Raw genomic sequence first — 7,500 nt, 5'->3', positions numbered from 1 at the left:
CTTGGCACTCCGATCCGAGTCGTTTGCTCGCGGCTTCAGCATATCAAGCAAGCCGGAGATCTCACCCATTTAAAGTTTGAGAATAGGTTGAGGTCGTTTCGGCCCCAAGGCCTCTAATCATTCGCTTTACCGGATGAGACTCGTACGAGCACCAGCTATCCTGAGGGAAACTTCGGAGGGAACCAGCTACTAGATGGTTCGATTAGTCTTTCGCCCCTATACCCAGCTCCGACGATCGATTTGCACGTCAGAATCGCTACGGACCTCCATCAGGGTTTCCCCTGACTTCGTCCTGGCCAGGCATAGTTCACCATCTTTCGGGTCCCAACGTGTACGCTCTAGGTGCGCCTCACCTCGCAATGAGGACGAGACGCCCCGGGAGTGCGGAGGCCGCCGCCCCGTGAAGGGCGGGGAAGCCCCATCCTCCCTCGGCCCGCGCAAGGCGAGACCTTCACTTTCATTACGCCTTTAGGTTTCGTACAGCCCAATGACTCGCGCACATGTTAGACTCCTTGGTCCGTGTTTCAAGACGGGTCGTGAAATTGTCCAAAGCTGAAGCGCCGCTGACGGGAGCGATTATTCCGCCCGAGAGCATCCCGAGCCAACAGCGGCGCGGGTCCGGGGCCGGGCCAGGTAGGTCCGTCATCCGGGAAGAACCGCGCGCGCTTGCCGGGAGCCCGAGCGCCCAAAGGGGCGAATCGACTCCTCCAGATATACCGCCGAGCAGCCAGCCAGGACACCGGGGCTCTGCCCAACAGACGCGAACCGAGGCCCGCGGAAGGACAGGCTGCGCACCCGGGCCGTAGGCCGGCACCCAGCGGGTCGCGACGTCCTACTAGGGGAGAAGTGCGGCCCACCGCACACCGGAACGGCCCCACCCCGCGGCGAGTGGAAAGGCAACCGGACACGACCCCGCCGCGGATTGCTCCGCGCGGGCGGCCGGCCCCATCTGCCGAGGGCGGGAGCCAGTGGCCGGATGGGCGTGAATCTCACCCGTTCGACCTTTCGGACTTCTCACGTTTACCCCAGAACGGTTTCACGTACTTTTGAACTCTCTCTTCAAAGTTCTTTTCAACTTTCCCTCACGGTACTTGTTCGCTATCGGTCTCGTGGTCATATTTAGTCTCAGATGGAGTTTACCACCCACTTGGAGCTGCACTCTCAAGCAACCCGACTCGAAGGAGAGGTCCCGCCGACGCTCGCACCGGCCGCTACGGGCCTGGCACCCTCTACGGGCCGTGGCCTCATTCAAGTTGGACTTGGGCTCGGCGCGAGGCGTCGGGGTAGTGGACCCTCCCAAACACCACATGCCACGACAGGCGGCAGCCTGCGGGGTTCGGTGCTGGACTCTTCCCTGTTCGCTCGCCGCTACTGGGGGAATCCTTGTTAGTTTCTTTTCCTCCGCTTAGTAATATGCTTAAATTCAGCGGGTAGTCTCGCCTGCTCTGAGGTCGTTGTACGAGGTGTCGCACGCCACACCGCCAGCCGGCTGTGCACGCTACCGAGAAAGTACCGGTATGCGAACCGCCAGGCGACGGGCGCGCATCGCACGTTTAAGGAGACGCGGCCGGCCCCACAGGCGGCCACGACACTCCCAGGTCTCCGAAGCGGGACAAACGCCGCGCGCTTCAGTATACGTAGCCGACCCTCAGCCAGACGTGGCCCGGGAACGGAATCCATGGACCGCAATGTGCGTTCGAAACGTCGATGTTCATGTGTCCTGCAGTTCACATGTCGACGCGCAATTTGCTGCGTTCTTCATCGACCCACGAGCCGAGTGATCCACCGTCCTGGGTGATCTTTTTCATTTAGTTTCCACTGTCTCTTTCAAGACAGTTGCATAGGCGGGACTGAGGCGTTTGACGGCCCCTGTTCCAGCGTTCCTGTGTCCAACGGCCTCACGGCCGATGGGCGTCGTACGGCTCCACACCGGAGCGGACAGGCACTCGGGCGAAAGTCATTCAAAACCGGCGCCAGGCGCCAGGTGCCGCAGGCCAGCCGCTCCAGAGCTTCAGCGCTCGTACCACACAACATTTTTCCGTTAGTTTTGAGAGGCACGCGTGGTTCCGCACGCGGCGCACGGCTGCTGCCGTACAGGTAGCGTGTTGCGCGACACGACACGCACATCGAAAGACATGCAGTCTAGTCGGTAATGATCCTTCCGCAGGTTCACCTACGGAAACCTTGTTACGACTTTTACTTCCTCTAAATGATCAAGTTTGGTCATCTTTCCGGTAGCATCGGCAACGACAGAGTCGATGCCGCGTACCAGTCCGAAGACCTCACTAAATCATTCAATCGGTAGTAGCGACGGGCGGTGTGTACAAAGGGCAGGGACGTAATCAACGCGAGCTTATGACTCGCGCTTACTGGGAATTCCTCGTTCATGGGGAAACAATTGCAAGCCCCAATCCCTAGCACGAAGGAGGTTCAGCGGGTTACCCCGACCTTTCGGCCTAGGAAGACACGCTGATTCCTTCAGTGTAGCGCGCGTGCGGCCCAGAACATCTAAGGGCATCACAGACCTGTTATTGCTCAATCTCGTGCGGCTAGAAGCCGCCTGTCCCTCTAAGAAGAAAAGTAATCGCTGACAGCACGAAGGATGTCACGCGACTAGTTAGCAGGCTAGAGTCTCGTTCGTTATCGGAATTAACCAGACAAATCGCTCCACCAACTAAGAACGGCCATGCACCACCACCCACCGAATCAAGAAAGAGCTATCAATCTGTCAATCCTTCCGGTGTCCGGGCCTGGTGAGGTTTCCCGTGTTGAGTCAAATTAAGCCGCAGGCTCCACTCCTGGTGGTGCCCTTCCGTCAATTCCTTTAAGTTTCAGCTTTGCAACCATACTTCCCCCGGAACCCAAAAGCTTTGGTTCCCGGAGGCTGCCCGCCGAGTCATCGGAGGAACTGCGGCGGATCGCTGGCTGGCATCGTTTATGGTTAGAACTAGGGCGGTATCTGATCGCCTTCGAACCTCTAACTTTCGTTCTTGATTAATGAAAACATACTTGGCAAATGCTTTCGCTTCTGTTCGTCTTGCGACGATCCAAGAATTTCACCTCTAACGTCGCAATACGAATGCCCCGCCTGTCCCTATTAATCATTACCTCGGGTTCCGAAAACCAACAAAATAGAACCGAGGTCCTATTCCATTATTCCATGCACACAGTATTCAGGCGGGCTTGCCTGCTTTAAGCACTCTAATTTGTTCAAAGTAAACGTGCCGGCCCACCCAGACACTCAATAAAGAGCACCTTGGTAGGATTTTCAACGGGGTCCGCCTCGGGACGCACGAACACGCACGAGGCGGTCGCACGCCTTCGGCTCGCCCCACGCAGGACGTCCCACGATACATGCCAGTTAAACACCGACGGGCGGTGAACCAACAGCGTGGGACACAAATCCAACTACGAGCTTTTTAACCGCAACAACTTTAATATACGCTATTGGAGCTGGAATTACCGCGGCTGCTGGCACCAGACTTGCCCTCCAATAGATACTCGTTAAAGGATTTAAAGTGTACTCATTCCGATTACGGGGCCTCGGATGAGTCCCGTATCGTTATTTTTCGTCACTACCTCCCCGTGCCGGGAGTGGGTAATTTGCGCGCCTGCTGCCTTCCTTGGATGTGGTAGCCGTTTCTCAGGCTCCCTCTCCGGAATCGAACCCTGATTCCCGTTACCCGTTACAACCATGGTAGGCGCAGAACCTACCATCGACAGTTGATAAGGCAGACATTTGAAAGATGCGTCGCCGGTACGAGGACCGTGCGATCAGCCCAAAGTTATTCAGAGTCACCAAGGCAAACGGACCGACGAGCCGACCGATTGGTTTTGATCTAATAAAAGCGTCCCTTCCATCTCTGGTCGGGACTCTGTTTGCATGTATTAGCTCTAGAATTACCACAGTTATCCAAGTAACGTGGGTACGATCTAAGGAACCATAACTGATTTAATGAGCCATTCGCGGTTTCACCTTAATGCGGCTTGTACTGAGACATGCATGGCTTAATCTTTGAGACAAGCATATGACTACTGGCAGGATCAACCAGGGAGCTGCGTCAACTAGAGCTGAGCAGCCGGCCGCCCGGGAGTGTGTCCCAGGGGCCCGCGCGAACACGCAAGCGTCCGCTCAATTATTCTGCAAACAGGAGGAGGCTGAGCTCCCCTGCACAATACACCTCGAAACCCTCTCAGGTCCCGGCGGCGCGCAGCGCCGTCCTAAGTACTTGGTCGGGTTCGAGAGAGGCGCAATCGCCCGGAGTTAGGCGAGTAGACGCTTTAGGTGCGACCACCCGTGCTCCCAACTGAGCTTGCCGCTGCCGACAGAGGCCCGGGAGCGTGCTGTCGTGGCATTGCCGGCGGGAGACAACACGCGCCACCTACGGTGACCGGCAGCTCCAACGCCAGCGCCACAGAAGGGCAAAGGCCCCACGTGGGTGCCGAAGCGAACTCTCCCAGCACAGCGCACGTGCCAACACGTCTGCACAACTGCGATACAAACCACCAGCGAGAACCGCTGGGGCGACCGAGCAGCAGACGGCGTCGCGGCGCCGAGTGCCGGGCGGCGGCGCATCCTCAACGCACACAGTCCTCAATCGGACCAGCACACTGCAGATGTCCACCGCGCTTCGCACCGGGCCGGCGAGGACCCACTTTGGCTGCACGGCGCCGCGCGCAGGGTGCCCCGGCGCGCAGCTGCGCCGCCTGCCGCGTCCGTCGGCCGGCGCGCCTGCCACTGGGCGCCCCCACCAGCCGGCTGTAGCGCGTGCGCCCACGCACCGCGCGGCCAGCACGCCGGGCGGCCCCCCCTCACCGGCCGGGGACAGTCCCACCCACCCACAGCCGCGTATCGCTTCACACCCAGATTCACATTCACGTTCGTTGGTATGGTGGGGACCGCTTCGTAGCTGTACCGATCGTTGCCCTCACAGATGTACCTCCAGCAAGGACAACCGCACCACAACGGTTACCAGTTGTTCATTTGCGTAACGTCACCAGTAAACGTACACGTCCATCCCCGTTTGCAAAGTCAACTATTATTGCATGCCTGCCTGTCAGGTGTCAAGACACACTACATCCGCTCACATCCACGCAACAAAATGTGCCCGACTAGAGGGCACGTGGAAGGTGCCCCGTACGTATGCGATGTCCATTGCGCGACCAACTGTCAACCGGCCTCTGTAGCATGTCGCAGATGTGGAACGCGGGGCACCGTGCTATCACATTGTGTGAGAAGAGACTACTACGTCTGCATACACGCGCCACTACATGAACAGACGGCTCATGCTGATCGCCATCCACTGCGTCCATTACTCCCACACGTCTCTATGGCGTACCACACTGCAATGCAGCTGTTATGGGGAGATGACACGTAGCTGTGTACACAACATTCTGAGCGGGTTGCGGTTGGACAATACATTAATGTAACGTGTCATATGCCAATTACAGAGCAGGGTAAGGCACAACTTGGGTTAGGTTAAGGCACAACTTGGGTTAGGTTAAGGCACAACTTGGGTTAGGTTAAGGCACAACTTGGGTTAGGTTAAGGCACAACTTGGGTTAGGTTAAGGCACAACTTGGGTTAGGTTAAGGCACAACTTGGGTTAGGTTAAGGCACAACTTGGGTTAGGTTAAGGCACAACTTGGGTTAGGTTAAGGCACAACTTGGGTTAGGTTAAGGCACAACTTGGGTTAGGTTAAGGCACAACTTGGGTTAGGTTAAGGCACAACTTGGGTTAGGTTAAGGCACAACGTGGGTTAGGTTAAGGCACAACGTGGGTTAGGTTAAGGCACAACGTGGGTTAGGTTAAGGCACAACGTGGGTTAGGTTAGGCACAACGTGGGTTAGGTTAAGGCACAATGTGGGTTAGGTTAAGGCACAATGTGGGTTAGGTTAAGGCACAATGTGGGGGTAGATTGCGGTACAAATTGCATTACATTGCGGTGCAAATTGCATTACATTGCGGTGCAAATTGCATTACATTGCGGTGCAAATTGAGTTACATTGCGGTGCAAATTGAGTTACATTGCGGTGCAAATTGAGTTACATTGCGGTGCAAATTGAGTTACATTGCGGTGCAAATTGAGTTACATTGCGGTGCAAATTGAGTTACATTGCGGTGCAAATTGAGTTACATTGCGGTGCAAATTGAGTTACATTGCGGTGCAAATTGCGTTACATTGCGGTGCAATTGCGTTACATTGCGGTGCAAATTGCGTTACATTGCGGTGCAAATTGCGTTACATTGCGGTGCAAATTGCGTTACATTGCGGTGCAAATTGCGTTACATTGCGGTGCAAATTGCGTTACATTGCGGTGCAAATTGCGTTACATTGCGGTGCAAATTGCGTTACATTGCGGTGCAAATTGCGTTACATTGCGGTGCAAATTGAGGTAGGTTAAGGTGCAACACAGGTTAGGTTAAGGTGCAACATAGGTTAGGTTAAGGTGCAAGATGGGTTAGGTTAAGGTGCAAGATGGGTTAGGTTAAGGTGCAAGATGGGTTAGGTTAAGGTGCAAGATGGGTTAGGTTAAGGTGCAAGATGGGTTAGGTTAAGGTGCAAGATGGGTTTAGGTTAAGGTGACATAGGTTAGGTTAAGGTGACATAGGTTAGGTTAAGGTGACATAGGTTAGGTTAAGGTGACATAGGTTAGGTTAAGGTGACATAGGTTAGGTTAAGGTGACATAGGTTAGGTTAGGTGACATAGGTTAGGTTAAGGTGACATAGGTTAGGTTAAGGTACAAACTGGGTTGTGTTATGGTACACATTGCGTTGTAGTACAGTACACGTTAGGTTTGGGTACGGTACACAATGTGGTATGGGATGGCGTGTTGTGGGGGGGAGGGGGGGGGGGAGGTTCGTTGATATCGACCGTAGGACGTGGATGCCCGAGGCAGCGTCAGTGTGTCAAAGGAGTTATGTCACGTCGGGATGCGCTTTTCGCCAGTGAGAGGGGGCGAGCCGTGTCTGTGGTTGCGGCAGACCTGTGTGTTCATTCCTGCCAGTGTGTTTGTGCTGTAAGACGAGGCAGTGTGGTGGTGATGGGTGCACCCCTGTGTAGGACATGTGTGGGTGTTGGTGGCTTCTCTGAGCAATTGTGGTTGTCGGACGAGTGGGGTATTCTGTTTTATGATTGGACCTCCCGGTCTGGTTATCATAGCGTAGTTGGTGTACTGTGGCGGATAGGATGCACCGGACGTTGGTCCATGCTGGTGCTTAGTAGTTGTATCTGTGTCTGTTACAGGCAGAGAGTAGTGTGTGATAGAGTGTGTGGCTGACGTGTGGTTCATTTTGTGTGTACGGACGTTCAGCATGTATAGGGGCATTTGCGTATATAATCTATCATAATCTATCTATGTGGGCCTGCATAGTTTACTGAGCAGTGCTGTGAGGTGACTGAACTACGAGTGACGTACTGATTTACAGCGGAATGATTGCCTTGTACCAAAGATGGAGTATCGGCTCTACGACAGCGTTGGCACCGCAGGAAATGGT

At 55.0% G+C, this 7,500-nt stretch overlaps 3 non-coding genes across 3 annotated transcripts in view; all 3 read right to left on the bottom strand.

Annotated features, from left to right (window-relative positions):
* The window catches only part of LOC126110742 (large subunit ribosomal RNA), a 4,223-nt gene extending 2,769 nt beyond the window's left edge, over nucleotides 1–1,454 (bottom strand). The window contains exon 1 of the ribosomal RNA XR_007523899.1: nucleotides 1–1,454. This exon is cut by the window's left edge and continues 2,769 nt beyond it. This is a non-coding gene — a ribosomal RNA (large subunit ribosomal RNA).
* Nucleotides 1,455–1,642: 188 nt separating this feature from the next.
* LOC126110744 (5.8S ribosomal RNA) lies at nucleotides 1,643–1,797 on the bottom strand. The gene has a single exon (XR_007523901.1). It is a non-coding gene; the product is annotated as a 5.8S ribosomal RNA (ribosomal RNA).
* Nucleotides 1,798–2,150: 353 nt separating this feature from the next.
* LOC126110748 (small subunit ribosomal RNA) lies at nucleotides 2,151–4,055 on the bottom strand. The gene has a single exon (XR_007523904.1). It is a non-coding gene; the product is annotated as a small subunit ribosomal RNA (ribosomal RNA).
* Between the last annotated feature and the right edge of the window lie 3,445 nt (nucleotides 4,056–7,500).

This window comes from Schistocerca cancellata, unplaced genomic scaffold, assembly GCF_023864275.1.
Source record: "Schistocerca cancellata isolate TAMUIC-IGC-003103 unplaced genomic scaffold, iqSchCanc2.1 HiC_scaffold_33, whole genome shotgun sequence".
NCBI lineage: Eukaryota > Metazoa > Arthropoda > Insecta > Orthoptera > Acrididae > Schistocerca > Schistocerca cancellata.
This window is presented reverse-complemented; position numbering and strand designations above follow the sequence as displayed.